Source organism: Pelobates fuscus, chromosome 2, assembly GCF_036172605.1.
Source record: "Pelobates fuscus isolate aPelFus1 chromosome 2, aPelFus1.pri, whole genome shotgun sequence".
Classification (NCBI taxonomy): Eukaryota; Metazoa; Chordata; class Amphibia; order Anura; family Pelobatidae; genus Pelobates; species Pelobates fuscus.
Genome location: NC_086318.1, coordinates 5,402,672 through 5,416,508, shown reverse-complemented (window position 1 = coordinate 5,416,508; position 13,837 = coordinate 5,402,672).

The window sequence follows — 13,837 nt, the reverse complement described above, 5'->3', positions numbered from 1 at the left end:
AGTGGGCTTGCCGACTAGAAAGGGCAGCCCTTGGGTGGATGCAGTCGAGTAAAGCGAGGTCCATGGAGGACTTATTACAAATGCTGCTGTTGGAGCAGTTTTATGAGGGGATATCCTCAGAACTGCAGGAATGGGTGAGGGACCGTAACCCCACCACCCTCACCGAGGCGGCCAAAAAGGCAGATGACTTTATGGATGCTCGCAGACAAACCAAGACAGTGGGTAACAAACCGGCCATGCGGCCACTGGGGGTAAATTCATTTTCTCCTAACCCTCAACCCCCACCAAGATCCCTTCCTCCACCAGCACCAGCCGCAGCGCAGCCGAGATACCGCACACCTGCTTCTGTGCAATGCCACCGATGCCAGAGGTGGGGACATTACCAACGAGATTGTCCGCAGTCCAGGGAACGCAACACCTGGATCCGACCAGGGCCCCCACCACCACCACCGAGAGCAGCAGCACATCATTACCAGGACGAGGTACCACTTCCCTACAGCTCTGCCGTTCCAGTCACGACTGTGGAACAGTGGGAAGTGCTGCATGAGGCTAACCCCTTGCAGGCACAGGCGGATAACCGCCAGCACCATAGGCAAACCGTATATCTGGAAGGGAAGCCTATGCAGGGGCTCAGAGACTCAGGAGCCACCATCACCCTGGTGCAAAGCCATTTGGTTCCAGATAAGGCTAAACTGAATAAGACTGTGGCTGTCAGGGTTGCAGGGGGAGCCGTGTATCGGCTAGACACAGCCAGGGTACATTTGCATTGGGGTGCGGGGTACGGGAATGTGGAAGTGGGACTAATGCCGCAATTACCTGCTGAGGTGGTCCTGGGGAATGACCTGGGCAAACTCACCTCCGCATTTGAACCACAACCTACTGAAGAAGCACACCCAGTAGTCACCAGGCAACAGGCCCGCACCCAACAAAACAACGCACTGCCGGAGGTCCAGGTAAGAGATTCCTCCCCTTCCCTAGACTGTATCCCTTGGGCCCCTCCTGACGAGTTTGTAGCCGAGGTAGTCACTGACCCCACCTTACAGGTATACCGAGACAAGGTCACCTCTATCCAACCGGGGGCGGAGGGGGAAAGATTTGTATGGGACCGACAGTTATTATACCGGGAATCAAGTAAACAAATAGACGGGTCAGACCCCATTACCACAAGACAGCTGGTGGTACCTCAGAGGTACCGAACCGAATTACTCCGGATAGCGCACGATATTCCGCTATCCGGACATTTGGGGGTCAGCCGTACCCGATATCGATTGACCCAGAGTTTCTTTTGGCCAGGGATTAGCCAGGAGGTACGCAGGTACTGTAATACCTGCGACACGTGCCAGAGGGTGGGAAAGAGGGGGGATAAGCACAAGGCGAAGCTGCACCCCCTACCCATAATTGAGGAACCCTTTCATAGGGTTGCCGTAGATATTGTAGGTCCCTTCCGGAAACCCAGCCCCTCGGGCAAACGATACATCCTGACTGTAGTAGACTATGCCACGCGCTACCCCGAAGCGGTAGCTTTAACTAATATACATGCAGAGACGGTGGCTGAGGCGCTGATGCAGGTTTTCTCCCGGATGGGGCTACCCAGGGAGATCATCTCGGATCAGGGCACTCAGTTCACGGCAGAGGTTACCCAACAACTCTGGAAGTTCTGTAAAATTAAGCCTATAATTAGTGCTCCGTACCACCCCCAGACTAATGGGCTCTGCGAACGGTTCAATGGCACCTTAAAACAGATGCTACGAACCTTCGCAGAGACTCACCGAGACTGGGAAAAATTCCTGCCGCACTTACTGTTTGCTTACAGGGAAGTGCCGCAGGAATCTACAGGATTTTCCCCTTTTGAGCTGCTATTCGGGAGGAGAGTAAGGGGACCCCTAGACTTGATTAGAGAGCACTGGGAGGGAGACCGTAGCGTGGACGGTACCCCTATTGTACCATATGTGTTGGCCCTCCGAGATCGCCTGGAAGCACTCACCAAGACGGTAAAGGAAAACCTACAGGCAGCTCAGACGCGGCAGCGCACCTGGTACGATAGAGGCGCCAGGGACCGCAGCTTTCAGGTCGGACAGAAAGTTTTAATTTTAAAACCTGTTCGACACGATAAGCTACAGGCCGCCTGGCAAGGTCCTTATAGAGTGGTAGAACAACGATGTGACACCACGTATATAATTGGCCACTGCGCAGGGAATGGGGGGCGACGCATGATCCATGTGAACATGCTGAAACCTTACCAGGAACGTTCAGAGGAGGTGACAGCGATCTGCGCCCCCACCTCTGAAGAGAGCGACAGCCTACCCCTCCCCGATCTGTTAGAAGACGGACAGCTGGCTGGGGATTTAGGAGCAGTTGTATTGGGGGATCGGTTGAGCCCACAGGAGCGTATCGAGGTACAACAGCTGCTGCAGGAAAAGCAGGAAACCTTTTCTAATGTACCTGGATACACCCCTCTGGCTACCCACCGAGTAGACACCCCAGGTCAACTCCCCATGCGCCAGACCCCGTACCGCATCCCTGAAGCGGTCCGGGAGAATATGCGCAAAGAAATTGAGGAGATGATACAGTTAGGAGTGATTGAGCCCTCAGATAGTCCCTGGGCATCTCCAGTGGTCCTCGTACCAAAGCGGGACGGCACGACCCGCTTTTGCGTGGACTACAGGAGACTGAATGAGAAGACCGTATCCGACGCATACCCGATGCCTAGGATCGATGAGTTACTAGACCGGATGGCCAGGGGGCAATACCTTACCACGATTGATCTGTGCAAAGGGTATTGGCAGATTCCCCTGGCCCCGGACGCCATCCCCAAGTCCGCCTTTGTCACCCCATTCGGCCTGTACCAATTTAAGGTCATGCCGTTTGGGATGAAAAACGCGCCAGCTACCTTCCAGCGGATGGTGGACCGTCTCCTAGATGGGTTCCAAGACTATACCTGCGCATATCTCGATGATATTGCCATATTTAGCGATACCTGGCAGGAACACTTGGCCCATATAGGAGCGGTCCTAGACAGGATCAGGGAGGCCGGTTTGACCCTAAAGCCAGCTAAATGTAGTATCGGGATGGCCGAGGTACAGTACCTGGGCCACCGAGTGGGCTGTGGTAAGCAGAAGCCGGAACCCGCCAAAGTAGAGGCGGTATCCCAGTGGCCTACCCCGACGACCAAAACCCAGGTGTTAGCCTTCTTAGGGACAGCAGGGTATTATCGGAAGTTTGTCCCCAATTATAGTGCCCTGGCCAAACCCCTCACTGACCTGACCCGTAAAAACCTTCCCCGCCAAGTAACCTGGACCCCGGAGTGTGAGCAGGCATTCCAAAACTTGAAAGATGCACTTGTTAATGCCCCTGTCTTGGCCGCTCCCAATCCAACTAAACGTTTTCTTGTCCACACAGACGCTTCTATGTTTGGATTGGGGGCAGTATTAAGCCAAGTCGGGGCCGATGGCGGAGAACATCCCGTGGCTTACATCAGTCGCAAACTTTTACCCCGGGAAGTAAGCTACGCCGCCATCGAGAAGGAATGCCTGGCTGTGGTGTGGGCCTTGAAGAAATTGCAACCCTATTTGTATGGACAGGCTTTTTCGCTGCTCACGGATCACAACCCGTTAGTCTGGCTGAACCGGGTGGCTGGGGACAATGCCAGGCTGCTGCGCTGGAGTTTGGCGCTACAGCCTTTTGACTTTAACATTCAATACCGCCCGGGTAAGCAAAATGGAAACGCCGACGGGTTGTCGCGACAAACTGATCTGGAGAAATGATCCGTGAGCACCCCGGTCATCCCCAAGCCGATCCGTGTGGGATCAGACTGTGTATGCCGGCTTGTGGGCAAGGGGGAGCAGTGTAGCGGAATGCAGTAAGCCTGTCCTGCAAAATGCCTGTGTGACTGTGTCCGTATAATTTTTCCCTATGTTAAAATTGCTGTTCGTCTGTTTATTATGTGAATTATATGTTATTCGGTAGTTTCCATCCGTACTACATACTTATGGAAACTACCGAACGGAGGGGCCACCCCGGAGAGAAGTGTGCCAGCAATTAAGGCTCACATTCTTTCCCAAACCACAAGTTAACCGGCATTAACCTTGTGTCTGGGTGGCCGCCATTCGGCATGCGTACACGTGGCGGCGGCCATCTTACGCATGAAAACCCCAGCGGTGTTTGGTCGTCGAGTGCCTGGAACTCAAATCGGACACTCAGACAACCAAACACCGCTGAGACCTCCAGAGCTCCGTAACTGCCGAACGGAGAGACATAACGAATCCCCATTCGGTAGTAATAAAGTACCGAATGAGGGAATCACTATCTAGGCGAATGTAAATGTGGATGGCAATTGTAAATGTCTATTTTAACTATTGAACGGAGACCGACCGCAGGGCCCATTCTCATGGAACCCTTTTCGGATACCAACTCGTGTGCGGTCGGTCAAACTTCACTTGCCGGTAACTGCCGAACCCCTGGTCCGATCTGGGTGAATTTTGGATATTATATTCACCCAGATCAGGGCTACCCAGCGGTACCCTGATATTAAAGCTGTATGATATTTTAGAGGTACATCCAAGTTTGGGGTAAACTACTGTACAACTTAAGGGGATTATGACCCACTCTGAGGGGAGGAGATGTGTGGGAGGTAACAAGAATGTTATTGGTTACTATCATAATTGTTGTAGTTCCCTCCCTTGCATGGGAGCAGGCTTTATAAGAAACCCTGGAATAAACGATTGCTAGTTCTACTCCTGAAACTGTGTGTCGTCCAGTTATTGGGAGTGCTGTGGGGATATTGCTGTACCGTTTTACCTGCTGGAAACTCTGCTGTGGATTTACTAATGACTTGTTCCTGAGCCTTCCTTGGATCTAAAGTGGAGAATAGCTGCGAGAAATCAGCCCTCCGCTACAGGGAGTTCCGCCCGTATCACAGTAATGTTCCCCATCGGTGTTCGGTAGTTTTAAACCGAACTCGATGGTTAAGTCTATTTCGTGCGCCGTTCGGTAGTTTTAGCTGGGATCTGAGCGGTATTCTCATGAAATAGAACCCCAGACCCCAGCTATCTACCGACCATCCATTCGTGCAAAAAGAGTGAATTATATAGAAGTTATGGATTTTAATGTGAATTGTCGGTTTTGCTGCACGGAGGGATAATCCACTTAACGGTGTATTCCAGTGGGAGTATCCCTCTCGTGCAGCAGTGCCTGATGGTAGAAATGTCCAGGATGTTAAGTCCCCCATGTAGTCCCCTACTGTATTACCACTGCTAAGTCTGTCTGGAAACCCCTTGCATGGGGAATTGTATAAATATTATTGGGGGATTTGGGATATTGCCTTACTTTTCAGCGCTGACTGTGGATTTACCCTTAATACCAGCGGAGATCGTGGATTTTAATATTGCACTCCGTTACAATTGGTGGCAAGCGACGGGATCCAACCTTACAGCCGAAAAGCGGTGTTCGTGTAAACTGAAACTACCGAACAAGAAAAGTGAAGGGCAATTCATATGGAACAAAGAACCGAACACCGAGATGAATGGAGATTGATTATGCTGCATTGAAACGGCAGACATTAAAGGAGCTACTGGAAGCCAGGGGTAAGATAGCCAGCAATAAACCCAAAGCTGTGCTGATTGCTGAACTGATGGAGGGAGACAGAGCTCGCAGCACTACACCTCCACCAGCCATGGAAGAGACCCCATACCAGAGAGAGCTGAGAACCAGGATGGAGTTTCTGCCGCAGCCAGTACCCATGGAGATAATGACCGTGCTGATGTCATATGTGCATGATTATCTGATGGCAAACCGTACACCGGAGACACCGTCCAGGGCAGAATCCATTGCTGCCTCCATTTACGAACAGGTAAAGCCCAAAATCCCATTTCACGCATTTAAGATGTTTTGTGAAGAGAAGGATGAGATTGATGGGTATTTACAAGATTTTGAGAGGCTGTGTGATTTGCACGACTTGGAACCGGCAGTATGGGTACCACTACTGGCAGGCAAACTGTCGGGTAGGGCAGCGGAAGCCTACCGCGCTGTACCCCGAGAGGACAGCAAGGAATATACCAAGGTAAAAAGGGCGATTCTGGAAAGGTATGCCATTACCCCGGAGGCATACCGGCGCAAGTTTAGAGGTCTACGCAAGCCGGAAAAAGATTCCCATGCCGAATGGGCACACAAGCTGGATTAAGCCTCACAGGGATGGATACAAGCCAGCCAAGCCACCACTATGGAGGAGTTGCGACAACTGATGCTGTTGGAGCAATTCTTTAACGGCTTGTCCCCAGAGGCACAAGAATGGGTGAGAGACCGAAAGCCCCTCACCCTAACTGAAGCAGCCCGATTGGCTGACCAACACTTTGATGCGAGGAGGCATCATGGGCCCCTAACTAAGACTTACTCTCGACCCATGGGACAACCCAGTACTCTACCACATACCACTCCCACAGCGACCCCTTTTCGCACATCGCAGGGGAATCCACCACCACCCTCCCGATATAACGGGCTAATATACAATGCCACACCTGCAAGCAGTGGGGACATAGTGAGTGCACCAAGAACCGGAGCAGACAGGCCTGGAACCAAGTCCGACAGAACCTGGCACCAAGGGCTGCTGCCCACCATTACCAAATGGAGCCAGCCGCTCAAGAGGTGTCACGATTCTGGGAACACGCTAACACACACACAGAAAAGGTGCAGTACCGGACCTTAGAGTGGCCGGGCTAAGCACACAAAGAATAGTCAGGAGACAAGCCGAGCAAGGGGAACCAGAAGGCAGAATAACGAGAGACAAGCCGAGGTCAAAGGGTAGGAGAAAGTCACAAAGTCGGATAAACAAGCCAGAGAGTACGTAACCAGAAACACAAGTTCAGAATCAATACTAGCAAGCAAAGACCACAACAGGGCAGAGAGGAACAGTAAAGGTAAGTATTTAAATCCATAGGTTAATTCTGATTGGATAATTTCCAATCAGAATTAACAATCACACGTGGGAGATATCTAGACCTCCCACTGTGATTGAGGCACTGTGCTTTTAACGCCGGGTCAGGTGGCTGACCCCAGCGTTTAATAAAATGGGCGGTCTACCAGCGTGCAGCGCCATGTATGCTGCCGCTGGGGGACATAGAGGGAGACGCGGGCGGCATCCGTGGCTGGGAGGATGCTGCCCGCCGAGTGCACACCAGGAAGGGGACCACGGACGGCTGGAGGGTGAGTGCCGCGAGCGGACTGCAGCCTCCCCTCGCAGCCGCCCGCGGGATCCTGACGAGGTGCTGGGTGCTCAAGCCGAAGAACCCCTGGGAATCCTGCATGAGGTGATGTCGGTTTGAGCCAGAGATAACAGACAGCATCATCGCCAGCTAGTGACCCTGGAGGGGAAAGAAGTCCAGGGACTCCGGGATTCGGGAGCCACTTTAACCCTGATAGCACCCCATTTGGTTCCTGATTCGGCACACACCGGGGGATCAGTGGCAGTTCGAGTGGCAGGGGGAGCAGTGTACCGACTACCCACTGCCAAAATTCATTTAGATTGGGGTGCGGGGGAGGGCATGGTAGAGGTGGGCCTGATGCAGAACTTGCCAGCGGATGTTGTGCTAGGGAATGACTTGGGTCAGATGATCTCTGCTTTTGTACCCCAGGCTCCACACCAGGAAGCCCATCCAGTAACCACCCGGCAGCAGGCGCGCACCACGGCTCCACCAGCACACACTGAGGATCAGGTAAGAGACCATGACACCCCCTTGACACGTATGACCTGGGATACCCCAACCCAATTTGAGGCAGAGGTGAAGTCCGACCCCACACTGCAGGGATAGAGTGAACACAGATCAGGCCAGGTTAGAGGGGGAGCAGTACACCTGGGAGAAAGGGCTACTATATCGTATGGCAGAAAGGGGAGTGGGCGGGGTCAGTCACAGTGACGACCAAACAGTTGGTAGTACCACAAAAGTATAGGCAGGAACTGCTTAGGAGAGCTCATGACATTCCCCTGTCTGGGCATCTGGGAATGACACGCACCCGATACAGATTAACCCACACCTTTTTCTGGCCCGGGATCTCTAAAGATGTATGGCAATATTGTACCTTCTGTGACGTTTGCCAGCGAGTGGGCAAACGAGGTGAGACGCCACAAAGCTAAATTATGCCCTCTGCCCATTATTGAAGAACCCTTTAGCAGGGTAGCAGTTGATATAGTAGGACCTCTGCCCAAGCGCAGTCTCTCGGGGAAGAGATATATATTTTAACCGTAGTGGACTACGCCACCCGGTACCCAGAGGCCGTTGCCCTTTCCAACATTCACACGGAGACGGTAGCCGAAGCATTAATAAAAATATTTTCCCGGGTGGGGTTTCCCCAAGAGATAATATCTGATAGGGGCACCCAGTTCACCGCAGAGGTCACCCAACAACTGTGGAGGGTATGTGGCATTAAGCCGATAGTAAACTCTGCCTACCACCCCCAGTCCAATGGTTTATGTGAGAGGTTTAACAGGACCCTAAATGCTCTGTACGTTTGGAGAGACTCATAAAGACTGGGAGCGCTACCTACCCGATCTGCTTTTCGCCTATAGAGAGGTACCCCAACAGTCGACAGGTTTATCCCCTGTAAGGAAACCAAGTCTAGCCAAACCTCTTTCGGTAGTTTCCTCCCGAAATGTCAGAGTCTAATGTAGAGAGACCTCTGTTCGGTAGTTACAGGAAGCGAAATCCATGCGAAATACAAACAGCTTCACAAGATAATTCCCTTGGTAAAGCATACGAATTCCAAATAACAGTCAGAGTCCAGGATCAGGATACAAGTAGAACTAAGGTTTATTCACATACATGGCTTTTTATGCAGGTCCCCATGCAAGGGGACATCCCCCAGGGAGGAGTAACATTTATCCAATCTTGTACAGTAAAAATATAAAACACACCCAACACAAACAGGTAGTTCCCTCCCCCAGTCCTGGAGATAATCAGGTCTGATACAGTAACATACAAAACAACAGGAATATTTGGGATACGGCTGAGAAGTCTAAAATTAAAAGACAAAAGTGTACATAGTGTATGTAACGGATCGCCTGGCACCCCGACTTGGTACCTCCGTTAATGGATGCTCCTAGTGCTTCCTGAGGACTCCAAGCACTCTGGCAGACACCATAATCACCGAATCCGAGAAACCTTTAAATTCTCCCAAGCGTATGAATGCTGTAGACCATTGAATAGGAACCATACGAATAGGCTTGTACTCCTAGCAGTCAACTGGAACAGCATACAATAAATCCTTCCCCCAATAATGAGACGACACATCACTTTGAGGGTAAAACAGGAACTCTGGACTGGCTCATCCAGCCTGGCTTTTATTTCCAACTCACACATACAGGCCACACCCAGGGGGAGGCATAAAAGAACCAATGACATAGATGTTACCTCCCACACATCCCCTCCCCTTAGTGTGACACATAATCCCATTATGCATACAGTGTAAAATATACTTTTACACAACTTTCATAACTTTAAAACCATACATCACATTCACATAAAAATACATATCCACAATCAATCCATTCAGGGGAACAACATATTAAAAAATGGCATGAATCCGACCAGGGGTTCAAAAGTTACTAAAAGTATCTTTTGTTCCTTTCTGGCTGGCAGAAAAACATCCCCACAATGCACCCTGGTTTCCTCCCTTCTGCCCTGGAGTTAATTGGAGAAGTAATCCAATTACCCAGGACTAAAGGCAGACTCCATTAACCACATGGTTGCAAAACAACATAAAACACTTTAAAATACATAAAGTCACATTTACACATAACACACAGACATTTCACCTATCCCCAGATAGCTGGGATCTGCACGCACAAAACTACCAAATAGCGCGCAGATCCTACTCACACAGTACAATTGCCATGGAGCTAAAGTCTTTCCCATAGTCTTTCATTATATGAATAGGCTCCATGGTATGGCTATCTGGGGTATCACATTCCCATAAAGTCTGGTCCATAGTCCAAAGGCAAGAGGCGGGCAATCAGCCCCCTCCAAGGACACGTGGCGAGGTCGGTTTCGCCACAGTGTAAATCTGCATTAGATATTTAGTAAGGGATCATGAAATGCACTCACGAGATATAGATGAAAGATAGCGTTCTAGGGTGCCTCCCCCAATAATAATGGGGGGCTGATGCCTTTCTCCACTTGCTCCAAAACGATAAGTGAAAAAACAGGACTTCCAGGGTGGTGGAAAAAAATAAAACAATTTATTAAGGATGAAACATCACCCAGTAATGAAAGTTGAAATACAGGCTTAAAATGAGGTCCTACGCGTTTCGTTCACAATCTGGAACTTCCTCAGGGACCAAAAATTTAAAATTACATACAGAAGTGACAGAGTAAAAAAATACAGCCTCCTCCCACCCTCCCACCAGTCCCGTTTTATAGGGCTAACCCCTGAGCTAATTGATGATCATCTGGGCGTCCTCCTTTGTTTCATCCCTCATTGGTGGAATAGTTGATCATATCCAGCTGATTTCTTTCAATTTTGATTGAAGTTCCCGCGATCTGTATCAGCCGAAAACCGGAACCGAACCTTCACTTCCGCGTTCCACTGAATCATGCGTTCCAACAGGGAAATTCAGAGAGGTTGAAAAGTATGGTAATGTGGCCATCTAGTGGTCGCCAGGGGAACTGTCCCAGAAAATAGGTGTTGGTTATAAATCTATCAAGAAAAAACATAATAATATCGGCAGCAAAATGGAGAAATGGATTTGTGAGACATAAATCACTTATACTTAAGTGCCCAATAGATATTGATATAAATTAAATCTATTTATAATTTAATATTAGAATAACTTAGAATTATAATATATGAATTTTAAAAAAATAGTACATACATCTACATAAATCACTTATACTAAGGTGCCCTGTATATATTAATATAAGTTCCAATTTATTTATAATTAAAATAATTTAGAATTATAATATATACGAATTAGAGTTATAATATATACAAAATAGAAAAATAATATACACATTTCCCTTAAATGTACTCTTTACGTATAAACATCTATTTATCCCAATAAGACTCCCTTAATTTGGTAATAAGAAGAATTATTGTTAACAACTTTTTTCCGTTTGGGAAAATATATACAGAGTTATGGTATAAGGACTTCGATCAGGTGCCCCATGGATATTAACATAGATTCAATTAGAATAACTTAGAGTTATGATGTGTACGAATTAAAAAATATGGGACACATCTACCTTAAATGTACTCTTTATATATAAGTATATATTCATCCCAATAAGACACCTTTAATTGGATAATAAGAACAGTTCTGAACAACCTTTTTCCGTTTCAGCAGTTTATACAGAGTGTGGTATGAGAACATGAGTCCATACCACTACCTTTTGAAAGAGGAAAAAGAGAGAGAAACAAATATTAATCTGCCAATATATAAATATACAGGTAGACCAAAAACCACTATCCTTTATAAGAAACAGATCAGATCGATGTCCGCATTCAATCCCATTGGCTCTAATGTTTGTAATTGATGAATCCAGAAGGTTTCCCTTTGGGATAAGTTTTTAATCCTATCCCCCCCACGCCAATGGGGGGCAACTCTCTCAATACCTATGCATCTGAACTGTTTCCATGAAAAGGAAGGACATGTGCTACAATGAGCAGAAACTGAATGAGTAGTTAGCCCCTTTCTGATGTTATTCAAATGCTCGAGTATACGAACTTTTAAGATTCTTGTAGTACGGCCCACATACTGTCTGCCACACGGACACTGTAGTAAATAAACTACAAAATCCGTGTGGCAGCTTATGTCTGACTTAATGTGGTACATCCTGCCAGTAATGTAACTAGAAAAAGTGTCCGATCTCTCAATAGACACAGTCCTGCAGGCTTTGCATACATTGCATCCCCTGCAATATCCTGTATTTGTGTTTGTAGAGGGGGTTTTAATAGCATAGCTAGGAGCCAGCATATTTTTTTTTGTCAATCTTTCTTTTATTATGGCATTTGCGTTATGGGGTACAGAATGAAGAGAGGAGGCGGTATCGGGTAATACAGTTGGTGGAAACAAGATGGTACATAATATACTCCTTCGAAGGACTGCCATATATTTTCTGTTTTTTAAAACGTTGAGTAAACATTGTTTTACAAGCAATTGTTAAAGTCATGCTACGTGTTAAGCAGCTCTGGCTCTCGCTCAGTACATGTCAACATGGTAATGGTAGCTTACGGCACGACAGGTCAAACGCTCTGGGAAAAGTAACTGGTTTCTGCCACAATTTAATAACATTAAACATACTCATATTCACACGGGCTAAACTCCGCTGTAGCGTGCTATAGTGATAGGTTACTGCTCCTATTCTAAGGCACGGTGGAGAAGAGGCTAGTTTAGTGCATCATGTGTAGAGCAAGTTAGGTATTCATCTACAGTGTCTGTGATCTATAAGCAGGTTTGTGTAGAAAATAGTACAAGCTAGCAATCCATAACAAGCGTGTTAGGGATGTCAAATGTGTTGTGCAAGATATCATATAGTAAGGCATAAACATACTGTGCACTCTGGATATAAGGCATAGTTAACAGGTTAGGCTGGCTGTCGGTTTAGGCAGCTTTAGGATACATTGCATGCCTGGTAAAGACAAAAAGGGATCCTCATAGAAATCTGCTAAAATGCTAGGGCACGCTTATGGAGTTGTCGACATGCTTGGCAGCAAAAAATAAAAAAAAATAAAAAAAAATAATAAAAATTAAGTAAGAGGTCAGGCCTAGGTAGTGAAATTAGAAAGGCAAACATGACTCTAGGCTTACAGTCTATCATAGTAGTGAGGGAGCGTCCAAAGTCCTGTTCTGTGTCCAAGCTGGTAGTTGGGCTGCGTTCTTTCACCCTATGCCACTGGTGTGTTGTATGTGGTAATCTGCCCTGCGGTCTTGCAGGATGATCATGTAGGTGTTTCGTGGGCCGCATCGGCTCCCACTCCAGCCCCAGGCCTCATGGAAGGTCTGCATCCGTATTCCACAGACTCTGACATGTCGTGCAGCCGGGTCTTCCCCTTCATGGGCGCTACGGAGGACCCCGATGTTGCGCCACCGCCAGCGGTGGGTGGGTCTCCGGCGTCGTGGGCGATGCTGTGGGGGTTTACCCCTCTTGGCCTTCGGCCCAGGTAGGCAGGGAGCCTGGGTGGTGTGTGCTCCAGGCTGGGGTCTGCCCGAGCGGGACACGCTCGGCCCTTTCATCTCGGCTTCTCTCACCTCCCCCGTAGGCTTCGGTGCTTGCTGCGCCATACGCTGCTCCAAGTGCTGCCAGAAGCGCTGGAATGCTTTGTCTATGCGTCGGAGGGAGCGCTTGATCATGTCGTCGCCATGGCCCGCATCTACAGGCGCCATTCGTGTTGCGGCGTGCATGCTAGGCCCGCATTGTGCTGGGCCTGTGTCTGCGCAGGCTTTTAGGGTGTGAGCGAGAACCTGCTGTCCGTCGATGGGGACCGGGATGACCCCCGCCGGTCCAAAGGGGGGGGGAACAAGGGCCCAGTATCGTGTGTCCAGGCGAAGATGGCTTCGGAGGAGCAGCCGTCTCCTCCGTGCCGGCCATGCTTGTAGGCCACATACGGTACTCGGGCGATTCTCGCTTCAATTGTGGCATGTTTAGTACCCGTTGATTCGCCCGGGTGTCACCAGTAGTTCAGTGGCCCTTGTGAGTCGAGTACTCGCAGTAATTTGCTGATTTTGTCACTTTATCTGCTAGTGAGTGCAGGAGCTGTGTCCACAGGCATCCACTCAGCTCAGCAGCCAGGCCCCGCCCCGCCAGCATATTTTTTAAATTTTGGTTCTTTTTGAAGATCACTTGGGGGTATT